The sequence below is a fragment of the Phalacrocorax carbo genome, chromosome 5 (genome assembly GCF_963921805.1).
Source record: "Phalacrocorax carbo chromosome 5, bPhaCar2.1, whole genome shotgun sequence".
NCBI lineage: Eukaryota > Metazoa > Chordata > Aves > Suliformes > Phalacrocoracidae > Phalacrocorax > Phalacrocorax carbo.
Window position 1 is genome coordinate 50,899,087 of NC_087517.1, and position 16,762 is coordinate 50,915,848.

Consider the following 16,762-nt stretch of genomic DNA (forward strand, 5'->3'; position numbering starts at 1 on the left):
AAGAACAGCAGCCTCTACAAATGGAGAAATGAAGGACAGTTCATACAGACTGCACTAATGGCCATGTGATATGGCCTAGCACACTGTCAGGAAGAAGTGTCACCTTCAAGGGCATATGTTCTACTTCACTATCAGGTGAGAGGTGGTCTTCAGCCATAGCACTTACACTTCTTGTTCCCAAGGGAGCTCTGCACAGCAGTACCACGTTGCAATAAAGCAGGAGCTACTGCTCTTGCAAACAAGGCCATTTCCAGGCATGGAAATCTCCTGAGATACATCAGGTTTAGCAGTTCTACATCAGACTAAGCAAATATTGTAAAGACATACACCATCTGTATCACAAACCAAGGAAGATACCATGACTATCGCGCAAAAGCCTTGCTGTAAAAAGGAACTGAAAAGATTAAATAGGTTTTGCACATTTTGTAAAGCTCTAAATAATCAGATCTCATTAACATGAAGGACTAATGACAAAAAATACTTGAGGGAGCATGTTTACTCTTTCCAAAGCTGGTCTCAAGTTTTCACACTTAGACCAGTTGGCCATGCCTACAGTCCCAGCACCTTCCGTCATGCTCATGAATGAGATATTTTCCAAACAAAATTAAAAAAAGAAAACTGGGTATAAAACATTTTATTTTAAAGGAGGAAAGCACATTGCTCCTTTTTTAAGCCTCATCAGGTCAAAGAGTGCCAGAAACCTACACGAAAATTCACAGAAGCTGCTGTGAAATCCTAGTAACAACATCATCTTTCCAGATCAGCTAGGATATGAGGAGACTTAGAAAGAGGAAGAAAGGATAACTTAAAAAGAAAACTGGCCTCAGTAGGATATTTCTCACCCATCACAAACTCCCATCCTTAACCCCTTAATAAGCCAATCTCCTGTTTGTGTTATGGCAAAAAAAAATTAGAGAGCTTCTTTTCCACCATGCTCTCCTTTTTTAATTAGATATGGGAGCTTCAGCCCAGATGCTACAGCCATCAAAAAGTCATGCTGATGATGAAAAGTTTCATCAAAAGGAGCTTTACTGACACAAATACACCAGCCCGATCTTTGTAACACTGGTCAGTCCACAGCATGACAGGGCATCAGTTCGAAAGAGCAGAGCTTAGATAAGAAAGACCAACCTTCCCTTATCTCACAGGGTGGAAAAAGAGTCATGAGGACTCTGAACCTTTTGTCTATAGCTATAGGAGGAACTGGTCCAAGCTGGAAATGAAAATCAAGTCTTGAAATTCAGCTTAGTGCATGAGTTACAAGGCAGCCTACTTTTCCTATGAAAGCATATATTTAGTAAAAGCATCATTAAAAGCATCTCAGGAACATCCATAAATACTTGCTGTGGGGTTTGCCTTTTCTGAAGGAAAGAGGGAAGAAGAGTGTTCCTACAACATAAATCACATACAAATCAAAAGTAGTCAACAGTAAGATTCAGGGGGTGATGTACATTGTGATACCTCTTCATCATTTTCAAACACTTGAAGTAGCCTCCTCCCCAATTAATGGCTTACTTGATCTTAAATGGATCCCCAATATTCCCCTTTAACCAGTTTGCATTCGTAACACTTCTACCTTTATTCCGTGTTCTTCAATTTATTCCCATTTCTTGAATAGGGATTGATTTTGCCCTGACCTATCCGCACATGCTCAGTTCCTGCTGACTTCTACAAAGTTTCCCTCTACTAATGGACTTGTTTCTCAGCAGCTTCAAATCTGTCCAGAGGGAGCAAAAGGAAAAAAAATAATTTCAACGTAGAACCTTACCAGGCAAATACTTGTAACTGCTTTCTTGCTGTCAGGAATTGTTACGCCTTTAGGGGAAGCAAAAGCCAATAAAAGCCTGGATACAGTAGGACTAGAGCTGAAAGCACAGGGGGGAAACACTGTTTAAAATATTATTGTATGCAACCAGAGACACACTTCTCTGAGGCTGTCAAAGCATTTTCCCAAAGAGATGGAGGAGTGGAAAGGTTTATCCTGCTTTTTAATACAGGAAGGAGAAGCCAAACAAAGACAGAGAAGATGACCTAACAAAAGAACATGCTTAATCCTATTAAAATTAATGAGATTTCATCCTGGTCTCCACGTACAAGTTCTATTGGGAGTTTAACTTACGTGGATTTAAACCCAGGTTTAGTTAAAGTGCTGCAAAGTCTCCCCAAGCCAAACAAATATAAATCCAACCCAAGTACATATGCAAAATTCAATGCAACTTTCATCAAATCACTTTTTTCTCTCCCCCCCCCCCCTTTTTTTTTTTTTAATAAAGCAAATATAAATCCAGTGCACCTTCTCTATCTGAGGCATTCATTCAAGTGTTTTGCTGAACTATTGCATAAGCAGTTGTCCAGGCCTGGCACCAAGTCAGCTGGAGCTCAGGAAAGGCAATCCAAGCACCCTCCTGGACAGTCAGAGGCAAGAGAGTCATCATTAGCAGCAGCGATGATTGTGAGGAAGGCTTGTCGAACATCTCATTAAATAAAAGAATTGCCCTTGTACACAGACCAGCTCCCCTTCCCTCTATGTGTATTTAGGGAATAACGGGTAGCTATGGGGGCTTGGACAGTCCATAGCCACATCTGCAGAGCACAATTTAGTTGTCCTTCAGGGGACACAGCTAAACTGAGACTCCCCAGGCAAAAGTGACAGGAGCTGTGGTGATGTACAGAGATAACCTGGGCATGCCACTGCAATCCGCACCAACTTCCTGCTCAAACAGAGGACCTGGCTGGTTACTCAAGCAGGTGCAAGATGTACAGATGGACTGTGGGTCCTGCCACATGCACTGGGGGACAGTCCAGCTGGCTGCAAAGAAACAAGTACCCATAACCCTGGTTCTCTGCCCTCCATTCCTTTTTTCATACCACATTGTCCTACAAGAAAAAAAAACATCTCCCAGTGTGCTTTCCAAATGGTTGACAAGTTATCATGTGAACTGAGAGGAATGGATGTGGTAGAAAACACAGGCTCACACACTGTTCTACAAAGCATATTTGAAGACTAGCTCTCCCACCACAGCAATGCAGCCATCAGGGACCACATTTCAGTCCTGTCCTGTCTGATGACACTCCACAACAGCACCCCCACCCCTCAGCACTGAAACCGAAGATCTGATCCTTGAGGCCAAGCCCACACAGCACAGAAAAACACCACCAGTAAAGGCAATGAAAGACTGCCAGAGTTTTTTGGCACCTATGCCAATCAACATTCAAAACCACCCAGAGGAAACCTCATTACAGCGAGAATCACAATAACAGTACAGCAGAGTCATCAGCTAAATGCAGGGTTTCCACAAATACACCTAAAGAGCCAAAGAAACAAGGAAGCCATACAGCACAACAGCAAGCAGCTAAGTGCTGCTCTACACACCAGTGAGGCAAGCATGTGTTTCCACTGAGCATTAAAACCCACTTCTGCAGTTCTCACTGCTTGCTTTTGTTGGGTAAGTTATTTACAGGAACATGTGGCATTCCTTCAAGAAGGGGGTCCCCGTACCACACCAGAGGTACATTGTCCCTTCCTGGATGAATTGCTGTCCCACAGGCACCCTGGGTGCCTTACCTGCACGGTGACCTCCTTGGATTGGCAGCAGTCAAAAGCTGGAAGAACTGCGAACATTTCCAAAGTGCACAACCAGCTCCTACCTGCATTTATTTTCAGCTTCGCTACTGTCCCTGCAGCACCAGCTGTCAATTCACAAGTCCTGCTGACTCCTCCAAGTCTAAGGTGCAGAAAAGGAACTACAACTTCAGTCCAAGGGAGCAGAATTGAAAGGAAGAATTAATGCATTAAGTGCTTGCTACAGTCCAGAAAGAAAGAGTTCAATCACAGTTTACTTCACAGGACTTCTTGCCTTCCCAGTCAAAGTCAACAGCCCTTTCGGAGTCCCTCCCAGACCCAAACAGGCTGGGTATCATTGGCAGGTGGGGTATGACAAAGATTACTCCTACAGGACAGGGAAACAAGCTTGCTGAGCCAGAGTGCTGAGTGTCAGATAGCATCCAGCAACAGCTCACACAGTAGGTATATTGCCCTCCCAGTCCTTTTAAGGGTAGGGGGGAAAAAAGCCACAAAGATCATCTAGTTTGGCTCCTAGTGCAGCATAAACCATGGAGCTTCATCCAACAATCACTGTGCCGGGGCAGGAAGGCTATCTCATCTACCACACAAGCGAACTCTGCACCAGCTCTCTGTAGGGAAGAACACCTCCTTCAAAAAGGCATCCGATCCCACTTCAAAGGGCAAACGACCAACTGGTGTGGATTGCCATTGCTCTGCACGGGAGCCATCGCAATGCACAGCAGCTGAGGATCTACACACAAGTGCCAATGAATTTACTGCTTTTTACTCGGGCTTTCCCAGTGCATAATTGCTCTTGCTATTAGAGGTTTGCATCAAACAGAAAGCAACTATTAAAGGGCAAGGATAAATCTAAACCAGACACTAGCAGTGCCTGAACGTGTTTCTATGTGGGGTCCAGTGATGAGAGCAGAAACAGGTCAGAGCAGATGGATCTGAGCACGGCTGTTCAGCACATGCATACAGTCAACGTAGAAGATCTCCATATGGAGACGAGAGCTGCGAGGAAAAGAATGTGCATGACACCCAGCCATCCGTGTGACTGCTCTGAGCCACAAGCCCGGCATCACTCAGAACATGCATGTCTGTCAGGGTGAAGCAGCCAGTGCAATACGCCTAATTTGTGGGCATGCAGCAGAGCAACAAGTGCATTCCTCCTACAGCCAGGTCCCCCATAGCCTTTCACTGCAAAAACTCTTGCTGGACCTGCTTTATGGCACCTTCTGTTTATAAAACTCTGTTCAAGTGGATGATGATACAGAGAACACGTGCTCACTTAACTATGCGTCAGAGCATGGGGAGACATCAGCAGAACTGCACACTAAAAGGTTCATGGAGAAAAGTTTTATCCATGCCTTTAAAAAAAAAAAAAAAAGAGGAGGCAAGAAACTCTCTAAGAAACTGAGGAATTTATTTGTATGGTTAAAGTTTTGGACACTTCCAGCATGCACTGCTTTAAACAAATATCTCCATTCCTTAATGTCCCCATGACAGTTTTCCCTTGAAAATTTAGTCCATCACACACAACTTTAAAAGTCAGCTACTATATTTAAAAGTAGCTACGTTACCTAGCCCTGTAATCTGGGGTATGCAGCCAGACATTTTAAATACATTATCGGGTCTTCAGTATGGATGTTTTTCATCACTGAAGCTCAATATTTCGCTTGCAAATTACTCCCATCACCATTGAAAAGTCAATGCTAGAATTCCCTTAGAGGGCAGAGGCTGCAGGTTGCATGCATGTGCCAATCAGAATTTCAACAGGAGATAACCAGATGCTATTTCATTTGCAATTAAAACAAAAAATAAAGATATCTACACCAAAGTGTAAGAGGCATGTAATTTGGAATTTCTCCCAGAAAAGGGCTAAAACAATACATGTGTGTATACATACCTTATAGATATACATAAACTAGAAGCAAGCAGCAACACACTCAGCAAGTACATTCATCTACTATAGACATGAAAGCTAATAAAAATGGATAGATTCCTTCTAAACTATCCATTACCATGTAATGGACTGCATTAACATATATAGTAGTGGATGATTATGTTAGATAAGTAAGATTAATACAGAAATACATGCATTTTTGAGAGAGAGACACTGTACCCACACACATCTTAATAGACTAGCTTTCAAAGCTCCTGATCAGCCACCAGCCCTTTGAGGTCTAAAGGGCTGGAAATGCTCACTATCACAGAGTTTACCTCATCAGCAAGGCTGCAACTTACCTCAAGGTGGTGAGAATAAGTATCTTCATGGGTTTGTTCCTCCAGGGAGCAGCCAGTTAACTCACTTGATCAGGAAACAGGAGTGCGGTTGCATGACCAAGCCTGGCAAGGACTCAGACTGCTCACGGTGCGGGACATTAAGGCACCTTACTTGACGGGATCCTGAGACAGCATTTTTCTTTGCCAATCCTAGAAAACAAAGCCTGGGAGACAGCAGAGGGGAAAGGTAAGCGTTTCACTGAATCTACCAGAACAAGATCCACCGTGACAGGATATCCCCACAGGATGCTGCATGAGAGCTTGGGCAAAGAACAGTATTTATTCTTTGTACCATTTACTGGATTCCCACTAAGATTGCCCAGGGTACAGTTAAACCTGCTGAAAACCTTTACTTAAGATACAATAAGATGAAAAAGATTTCAGTAAGATACATGCAAAACAGGGTTCCATTTACAAAGGTAATCTCAATCGTACACACTTGACACAAGATATTTTTACATATCTGCGATACCATGCACAAGGGCGATTTGCTTTGTCTACACACCATATTTTTCGAGGTGGTCCATAGGGCCTAAAACCATTACATTTCAGGCAGCAAATTACTCGCCGAGTCAATCAGCCCTTTTCCCCGCAACAAAACTGGGTTTCCCCCACTCCCGCCTCCCCAAAAACACAATCCCCCAGGAGCACGCACACATCGCCTTGCAAGGGGGCAACGGGGGAGCGCAAAACCATCCCTTCCGCGATTGCTACAGGGGAGGTTAAAACTTATTTGGATGTTTATTTGCAACTTATTTACAAATTTATTTGCAACTTCTGCGGCAGTTCATGGGAACGGCCGTCGAGCCCCTGCTCCCCCGCCAGGCCACGGCCACCCGTCCCCGTCCCGGGTTCAAACCGACACCCGCTCCGCGCCACCCGCCCCGGAGACCTCCAGTCCAGCCGCCCACCGGACACGGCGTGCGTCCCCCGTCCCCCGCCCCCGCTCCCCCAAGCCCAGGAGGAACCACCCCCACACTCACGACGCGGCGGAGGACACGGCCCCAGGGCAGCGGGACGGACACGGCGCTTACCCCGGCGAAGGAGGAGGAGGAGGCGGCCGCACACCCGACCCCGGCGCAGCCCCCGCGGGGAGCGAGAAGAGTCCCACCGCCCCCGCCCCCGCCCCCGCCCCCGCCCCGCCCCGCCCCGCCCCGCCCCGCCCCGCCACATGCCACGGCCTCGCCCCGCCCTCGGGCACGCCCCCGCCACCTCTCATTGGTCCGTCTGCCTATCTACCCGCCCCCTCCGCGAGCTTTTCATCCCGCCCGCCCCCCCGCGGAAGTAACCTGTGCCACGTGGGCGGAAGCGGAAGCGGCTGCGGCCAGGAGGTGATGGCCGCGGAACCGGGCTGGGCCCCGCCACCCGCCTCGGTGGCGTGAAAGGTGGTCCTGGGTGGCCCCGCTTGGCGGAAGCGTGGGCTTGGTACCGGCCGTCCCCGAGCCGCGCTGCCGGTACTCCGCAGTTACACCGAGCTGCAAATTGCCCCGGTTGCTGTTGTCACGTGTAAATCACCCTAATTGTGCACCACGGCTTAAGATCCGCGATTTGTAGAGCTCGGTCTATAATACGCCGGTGAGGGGATATAGTCAGGCGAGGTATTTTCATTCTCCTCCCGAATTTTCATAACAAACTCCAGCGTCCACCATTTTCTGCAAGTTGTGGTGCAGTAGCAGGAGTGTCTTTTTGGCAAAGCTCAGGCTAATACCAACATGTTTTGCCCGTGTTTTCTGCGAGAAAACATCATAGGATTTTTCATGATGAGTGGAGGAGCAACGGCTGTACTGGTTGGGTGCAAACTTTCATAATTGCTAGGAAGGAGGAAAAATAATGTACAGGCTAACAGCTTCTTTCTACCCTGGACTGTGGGAAATACATCATCATCTAGACATAACATTTCTCATATAATCCCAAACTACGCAAGTGTCTGGTTTACTAGACACAACAGCTGGCCCACTGGCAACAGCATTGTTTAAGCAGAGAATGCTGCTGAATTAAATACTGAATCGAATAGCAAAAATTAGCTCCTCATTGATTATTTTGCTGGTTTCAGTGCTGCTGCCTGTGCCAAAAGTTTGCACATCACCAGCCCGTGGCCGCTTGGGGCAAGCTTTGAAGCTTTCATATACCACGTTACATACATGTATATACAGACACATATAAAATATATACACCTGAGTTGCATTCTGAAGCGTGGAGCCAGCTCCATAAAATGGCAAAAGGGGCCAGGACTTCCTTTAAGTGATAAGCGCCCATTTTAGAGCAAGCACACTTATCTCCTGAATTCAGCTCCTTTGGGTTATTTCCAGATAGCCCAAAGAAGAGCCTTCAAAAGGTGGAGCAGAAAACAGCATTGCACACGCACTGGCACGCTCCGTGTTGTGAAATGTAGTGACTGTGGCACAGAACAGGTGAAGGAGCCCTTGCTACCTCAAATCATGTAAGGATTTCAGCTGCTAGTGCTAATCTGGCCATAGATGAAAGTGATGCAGAAATCATTCATGCATCCGATGTAATTTTAGAACACAAGTTTGCTTTTTGAAAGGAGCAGTGAGAAGGAAGAGTTGATACTTAGTGCATCAGGTAAAAGTATACAAAATGCAGAGTTGGCCAGTGCTCCACATTACAGACTCAATTTAAAGCATATCTGCCTGTATATACTGTATAGATATACCATTACATCATTCATGTAGGATACTGACATCTGCTGAAATATTACCTCCCCTTCTTTCCAGAGAAGGAGGAAGGGAGAAGGAAGCTTTGGAATTTAAGAGAATTAGAAGAGACAGTTGAAGTGGGTAGGGCAACTGTCTGTTGTAGAACAGATTATCTGGCTGGACCAAGCATGGTGATGGAGGAAATAACATGAAGCTGTTGAGCAAAGCAGGAGGGCACATGGTCCTTGGGGGAAAAAGCACATTTCTCAGAAAAATAGTCTCAGGAGAAAAAAAAGATAATGCACATGGAGAAGCCCAGATGTGTAACAGGAAAACACAGGCCCTGAAAAAAAGCTGTGATCACACAAAGAGAATGGGATGTCACAAATGTGGCCTCGCTCACCTCTCTCCCTATGATGCACAGGGAATGTCAGTCGGTCAGGCCTTTTCCTGTGAGAATCCCAGAGGACATAATTTTGAAGTGTTCAGAGGTCTTTGCAACTTTACATTCCTCATGTGAAATGCGGGGGTGCTAAGATGTGCTTGCAATAGCAGGTATTCATAAAACAAAAATGAGGTCTAAGCTACCATTGAGCTTTCAGTTGGTTTGTATTTATTCTAGATTATCAGAAGAGCAGCAGTTATAGGATGTAATGAAATGCTATCAAAGTGGATGGGGCTGGAGGTGCAGGAAAGATTTTAGGATATTAGTTTAAACAGAAATGGCTCCAATATAGTCAAGTTATGTCTCAGACATTAACCCAGAGATTTTGCACTGACTGAGCTAGAGACCAACAGGCAGGTCTGTGTTTAAGAAATAACACATTTCTGTTTTAAGAACAGATGGTGATTGGGATAGGGAATATTTGCTGTTCTGGACAGTTCAGATAAACTTTGCCAGCTGATGCAATGCAAAGAATAGTTGCACATCTCCTATTATGTCTAAGAAAAGGTGAAACTACATCCCTTAAAACACATGGACGGTTGAACCTCCCTGCCCTGCATTGTAATGACCCTCTTCGTACAGTGCCAAAAGAGGTTCCCAGCCTGCTTGGGAGAGCTGTCCCCCTGGAAGCATCATCCCTCCAAGTCTGCGTGCGGTGGGTACAAGCTCCTATAACAGAGTTTTAACTTGGTGTGGGCCAGATTGACCTCTGGTATAACTTCAGTCTAATTAAGCCAAGAACCTATTTAGCCTGCTGTCATTTTCTTCCATAACCATCTTTTCACAGAGGACGTGCTTCTGCAACTCTCAGGCTGCGATTAGGGAAGAGTCTGGATAGAACTGTTGACAATATGTTTGCAGAGTACTAAATACAATAGAATATGATCTGTAAATATTTACACTTGGAGGAAGAGATTTGCTTTTTGTATTGTTTGCATGCTGGCATCTGCTAGCCTAAATAAATTACTATTAAAAAAATGAGTTTTTTATAAAACCCATTGTAAAAAACAAACAAACAAACAAGCAAAAAACGAACAGTCCAAGCTGATTCTCTGGAGCTGTTTTGTTAAAGCCAATGGTGTGATAAGAAAATATTTCCTTGAGAATTACATTCTCTCCAAAATTTCAATGCTGGAGTAGGAACTATTGTTCTGTGGAACTGAGGCAGCACACACTGCATGAGTGCAGGTTTCCCTAGTGAGGTACCCTAGGCTGGCACAGGGTCATTTTAGTTGAGGATGGAGAGTCCTTCTCCAGCAGGACTCGTACCTGCAGCCAACAGTACAATGGCTCACTTCGGCATGACAGTCTTGAAGGGATTTGGCCAAGGTTCCTTTCTAGTCTTACATCTTTCCCAGCCCTGAATTTAGTCCCAACAAATCATGACTCTGGCCAGCTCTTGTAATTTTGAGTCTTTTCTGAGCATTCTAGCTTCCTCAGTCAAGATACTGCATGAGAATCTTGACTACCATTTTAAAATGGCTTTGGTGTATGTGTGAAAATATCTGGAAATGTGAAGTAAGTGCCCCTAAAAGTGGAAACATGGAAAAGTATATCTCAATTTTAGTGAGCTGAACTCATAATATTTGAGCACAGGGGTTCCCATCCACTTACAATGGCCACTTAAAAGTTAAATTTCATCATTAAAATTCCAAATGCTCTTTATAAACTTATTTTAAAGCCAAGATTCTCATGTAATATCATAATTGTAGCAATGCGCACCAAATTAAAGAATTGGCCTCAGGGACAGAGCATCAAATTGACTGCATTTTGAATTATTATAAGGAATTAGGTACACGCAAACAGCTATAAATTATCTTCTCTGTGCATCCTCAGAACATTACAACCACAGATATATCATTACTCAGGACCCATCAGGATGCTCCAGTTATGTTCAGACTCCTAGAGCTGTCCCACTGGCATCATGTTACTGCAGCTTCGTCATGAAAAATGGATATCATGCTCTGCCAGAAATCCTGCCTCTCTGAAGCCATGGGAATCTCTGAAGGACAAGTTAAAAAATACATTAACTCCTCACAGTTAAGCAGCAGCATGAAAGATATTTCTAGCAGTGCATTATCAGACATGTATTGTACCTGACATCATGGCACAATGTGTTGCAACATCCTGTACTTAACTGTCTTTCTCCTTATTGGCTAGCATTGCCTCCTGGTGCAGCTCCTTGCTAGGCTCACTATCCTTGATGGAGTGGAAAAGGAAGTACAGGCTGGGAGCAGAGGGAACCTGGGACCGAAGAGGGCCACAGACTGTGCAAGAGGTAGGGCAGAAAGAGGGTGCCAGCTAACAGTTAAAATTGCCTTTGCGCCATGGCACAAGGCAGAAAGCAGCTTTTGAGAAGTTTCTAACCACATTCCCACCATGTTACCCCGCTACCACACCACAACCTGGAAAACCTCTTAGCCAAGTACAAACGCATGGTTCATCCATGGCAGATGTGGTGCCATGTGAAGACTGGGTGGGAGTGCTGTCGTAGCTCATCTCTGGGCTGAATTGGCAGCTACACTCCACCGATGTGGCCTGGAATACACTACAGTAGGCAATGGTGCCATCATATACCATAGGGATATATAATAAAACCAGAACTGGAGCTTACAATATAAATTAATTCCAACTCCCAAGGGTCCAAATTCGAACTTCTTGGCTGTTCCAGCATTTGGATTTCTCATAACGCAGCAACTCCAACATCACCACAAAGAGGGAGCATATGGTGTTTTCTACTTCTGTTTTGTAATGTTCTTGCTGAACAGACATGGAATGTGTCTGCTGGGTACTGTACAGACACACACAACAAGAGATGTTACTCACTCCTAAAACACCAGCCTGAAGAAGAGCAGACAGGCTTTGTCTTCGCTAATGGGGGTGGAAAAGGAGAAGGGACATGTTTTCAGTACTTAAACTGGTGAGTTTTCCCTAAGAGAAAGCAAAACATGTTTTGACTGGTCAATACAACCTGCCTTGTCCACACAAAGATTTTAAGCACGCCTCTCCTTCTGGCATAGGTATGGCCATACAGGGAAGTAGAAGGGTTGGGAGAGAGACAGATCAGAAGTGCCATGCCAGGGATATAGCTAAATTCTTGTAAGAGTTACTGTTGACCTGGTTTCTGCTCTGCTGTGTTTAGCTCATCTATAAGGATATCTGACTCATGCCAGAATGCTCTGCACTGGCTGCTTACCTTTTTGAAGGACAGCCCAAGCTGATGCAAAGGATCTCTTTGGGAACAAGAGGCAATCCCTTCAGAAAGTAAAGCTGGAAAAGCACCATAAGCAAGAATCCAAACTGGAAACGGATTCTTGTGGAAAAAGTGGGTTGCTTAGCAGGGTGGCAGAAAACAGGGAACGGCCATTCAGAAAAGAAAAAAGTAATGAGAATAGTTGCCAAATCCCATCTTTGCCTAGAACTATGTGGGGAGATTTTTAACTTGAGGGATTAAAGAGTGCTTAAAAATAATAACCTGGAACTTGAGCCTGTATCCTTTATACTGGAAGCAGGGTTTGTCCTGCTTGAAGAGATCAGCCACAATAAGGTATCAAACTCAAATGCTACTTTCCTAATCAAATAGGTGGCAGACTTTGCACCACACCTGATTGAGTTCAACATACTCAAGTCAAATGCAGGACTTCCTGGTTCAGCCCTCCTCCTCCCTCCCTCTTCACACCACAAATCAGGACTTTGATCCTATGCCAAGAACACCTGAAGATTACGTGCAGCTGAAGCTGGAGCTGACTGAATGCTCTGCAAATGTTGCTGTTGATTTTTTGCTTTTTCCAGCCTCTGTGTGTGTGTGAGCAATGGATTTGCCAATTAATTTTGCATTGCTTTCTCTCTACTTGCTGCCTTAACAGTAACATCTATTGAACCATCACCCTTCTGGCCTTCGACAGGCACAGAAGGAAGAGGCTGTAGCTACTTGTGTAACTCAAAGAAACAAAGATCATTACAGCAGTGCCTGGCAGTGTTGCTGTCAGCCTCCTGCCTTGTGGTATTTCTGCAAGACACCATTCTGCCCACCACCTTTCCACTCCAGGGTTTATAGCTTTGATATTAAAATGGGAAGTGAACAGAAACCTGCACAAATTAACTCAGCATGGAGCAGATGTGATTTTGATATGTTGTGCCACAGTAAAAAAATAAAGCTAGTTATTTTAAAATAAAGCCTTTTGACTGGATTCAGACAAGTTCTGGGAATTCCCGTTGTAGAAAAAGGCACTGTATTATTAAAAAGCCATCACAGTCTGTACTTGCAGATTTTTTAAAAAAAGAAAAATCAACCCAAACAAATCACACAGCAGTCTAAACAGTGGAAACACTGATAGAAGAACAGGGTAGCTGCTCTAATGATACAGCACACGCACAAACACCTACATCTTTTCAGACAGGGGTCCACACAGTGTCCACAGAAGCATGGTGCAATTCTCCTCCTGAGGTCAGGTACAGCCAGGGCAAGAGAGGGCAGTTAACCAGTAACATACTTTCTGGTGCTTAGTTTCCTAAATAATCAATCTAACATTAACTGAGCTGATTATGGATTTTTTCCCATTCCATGTATGGGACATATCCCAGCCAAGGGATTTCAAAACTTCCCTGCGGCTGGCAGGGGCAAGGGCAGCAGGAGACAGCAATTACAGCAGGGGATTCTCCAGATGCCATATGAGAGTTTCCTCTCCAGCCTGGCCAGGACACTCTGGGTTTCCCAGCCTCCACCCAGGAAACACCAGGACTACCAAAAGTCTCAAGGAAGGAGTGAGGTGGTGGAAGGAGATTGCCTGAACACCAGAGGGGAGTTGGACCGACTGGAAAGCAGGCTAGACAAGGAGGTGCATGCACACGCCCAAAGGTGCTTAGGGACTGGCTCTGCTTTCCAGAGCCTGTGAGGAAGCAGAGAAGGGTTAAAGCTGCTTCTGCTCTCTGCTTTTTCTGCTTGATTAACCTATTGCCATCCTGTCATTAATGAAAAATTAATGTTTTTCATATAAGCCCACCCTCATGCCACTTTGGTGACAGAACTGTAGTCACTCTGTAAAGCCCCAAGACTAGCACTCAGCCAGATACCTTAAGGCTTTCTTTGACCTTCTCTTCTGGACTTGACCCCATCCCAGAAGCAAAACAACCATGCTCCATTCATGCACATGCCACCCCACACTCCACAAGCATGCTCAAGAGCTGGCTAAGGAGCATTTGCATTCACATCAACATCTCTGGCACGAACATGCCCCACTGCCAGGCAGTAAAGCTGCAGCACTGTGTGTGCTCTGGGCTGGGGCTGAGCCTCCCAAACACACGCAGGCACACACACGTGGGAAGGTGTGCGCTGGATGCAGGTAGAAATGAGGAGCACAAGGGGTGGAGAGGGACTCCATATCACTACCACCTTCTCCCGCTGCATCCAGTCTCCTGCAAATCTCAGCAAAGCAGCTGCTAATAAACACAAGGCTCTCTGAGGGGACAGCGTAACATGGGAGCATGCTGGCAGGGGAGCCTTGCTCATTGCTCCACAAACTGTTGCACATTTCTGAGACAAGCTGGGACATTTTCTACATGCCCCACTCCCACTCTGCAATATGTTTGCAAAGCGCTGACTTTCATACTGCAACCTGGGCTGCTTGTGAGGTTCTCCAGCCTGCTGGTATCATGGCAAATGGACCTCCTTTGATAACTACACCCCCCCCAAAGACCACTTCATACAAACAGTATGGAACAACAGACTGTCACCAGCTGCTTGTTGTATCCATTACCTTTCCTTCAGCTCTGGTACATCCTTCTGCCCCTTCACTCTATGGTGATGCCTTCAGAACTAGCAAAGTGCTTTTCAATGCACTTCAAAGTGCTCTTCAAAATACACGATCTTACAGCTACACTGTGATCTCTGATCACAGTAGTGTCTCTTCTGCCTCTTTCAGACTGGAAGAAAGTGTGCATTGCCTCCATCCTTACAACTAGGTCATTTAACACTGAAACATAATGATAATCACTGTAAAATGTCAGTTGTTTAGAGGTGGCACCCAGATGCTCAGACCTGGAAAGACACTACTCTTCTCTTACCCTTTAACCACATACCAAGATAGTGGTAGGAAAAATAGAAGTGTCTCCAAAAAATATTCACACAAAAATATACCCATGACCCTAAATCATCAATGGACAGGTATTTGCTTTCTTTGGCTTTCATGCTTTATTTTCATTAAGATGACAGACCGAATGTGAATGCAGAAGCACTGCCTAACACAACAGCAAACAAGTACGCAAATGTCCGTATTAATGGGGCAAAATATCTGTTGCCCTTTATATACAGCCTAAGTGATGTTTTCTAAATGGTACTAAAATGTATGATCTTATATTGGAAAACACTCCTACATACACATTCACTATACCGGAGATCACCATCTGTCAGCGTCCATGTTCAGGACTTCAGAGGATCAGCTTCAAACCAGAAAACAACTGCTTTGCAAGCATTGACTCATGTCGACCCTTGGAGATCCGCTTGCCTACAGGGCAAATAATAGCCTCTAGCTTGTATATATGCAGAAACCAGACCATCAGAGGTCTGTCTCTGGTCACCTCTTTTTCATGTGGCCCTCCTGTGTCTGAGGTCTTTCTGTCATAGCCAAGTTTGAAGTACACTTGCAATGGCTGGTCCTATTGGCTCCTTAGACTGAAAGTGTAGAGCTAAGATCCTCCCTGGAAGGGGAGGCCTGTTGTGGTAATGTAGATCAATGGTTTCCAAACTTCTTTGATTGCATACCCCAATTGGTAAGAAAATTTTGAGCACACGTCCCCAGTAGATGTATATTTACTTATTTATACATTATATACGTGCACTACTGAAGTTGTAGTATTTTATTCCTGCACCCCAATGGATTGTCTTGCACACCCCATAGGGTGCAGGCACCCCACTTTGGAGACCACTGATCTAGCCGACAGCTAAACCCTCCTGCTTGTTGCTCAGGGCTGACCCCCTTTGTTATCTCTATTTCCTAAATCAGAAGTGAGGAGACTCCTTTGGACCAGGCTCACTCTTCAGCAATGCCAGTTGGCTTGCTCAAAGAATATTTGCTAGAGGAGAGAGGGAAACCACTAAAGGGAGAAGTAAGAGTGTTCCATTATGGGAGGGGACAGGAAAGAAGAGTGCAGGAGCTGTGGAATCAGTCCCTAGGAAATATTCTTACACTAAAGTCCACCAGGTCTCATGGTACATTGTGGTACTCAGACTAAATCTGGGGGGGTTTTGTAAGAAGGAGGAAGATAAAGAGGGCAGAAAAGGATGCAAATTATAATAATCACACTGTACTGTCTGACAAGCGTGCCTGACTGTGTGCCTAAGGGCAGCACAATACTTCCAGGTGGTTCAAGTCCTGCAAAAATCCTTATAGGCTACAGGGGAGAATCTGCCACCATCAGTCATATGGCATGAGCTGGATTACTTGGCCATGGGCCCATTCAATCAAAGTACTTTTTAGCACAACCATGTAGAAGGACAAATGGAAAGAGTTTCATCCGAAGCGGACAAGAGGTGGTGTGAGGGAGAGAAAAGCACAGGCTGCATCTTGGATAGGGAGAGGGTGACTGTGATAAAACACAGGCTGAACACATACATATGGAGCCTTGCAAAAGACTTAGCAAAAACAGCTTTTGGGAGAGTTAACAGGAGCTCTCTGATGCTATTGAGGAAAAACTCTGTTTTATTGGGTACTAAGAATTAGCTTTGGGCTGGCAGAAGCCATGTAGATTGATCACTCTCGAGGGAAGAGGAGACAGGACGCAAAGCCGAGAGTTCAAATAAAGCTTCTT

At 45.1% G+C, this 16,762-nt stretch overlaps 1 protein-coding gene across 6 annotated transcripts in view; it reads right to left on the bottom strand.

Moving 5' to 3' along the window:
• The window catches only part of C5H11orf24 (chromosome 5 C11orf24 homolog), a 30,772-nt gene extending 23,788 nt beyond the window's left edge, over positions 1–6,984 (bottom strand). The window contains exons 1-3 of one of the 6 annotated variants that reach the window (XM_064452390.1): positions 6,838–6,984; positions 5,881–6,018; positions 3,649–3,725 (exon numbers count right to left, since the gene is read on the bottom strand). The gene's annotated coding sequence lies outside the window, so the exon portion shown is untranslated. Of the gene's footprint in view, positions 1–3,648; positions 3,726–5,791; positions 6,052–6,837 lie in introns of those variants that run through there. The other 5 variants (XM_064452385.1, XM_064452388.1, XM_064452391.1 and 2 more) reach the window with 5 other exon arrangements.
• Positions 6,985–16,762: the final 9,778 nt, after the last annotated feature.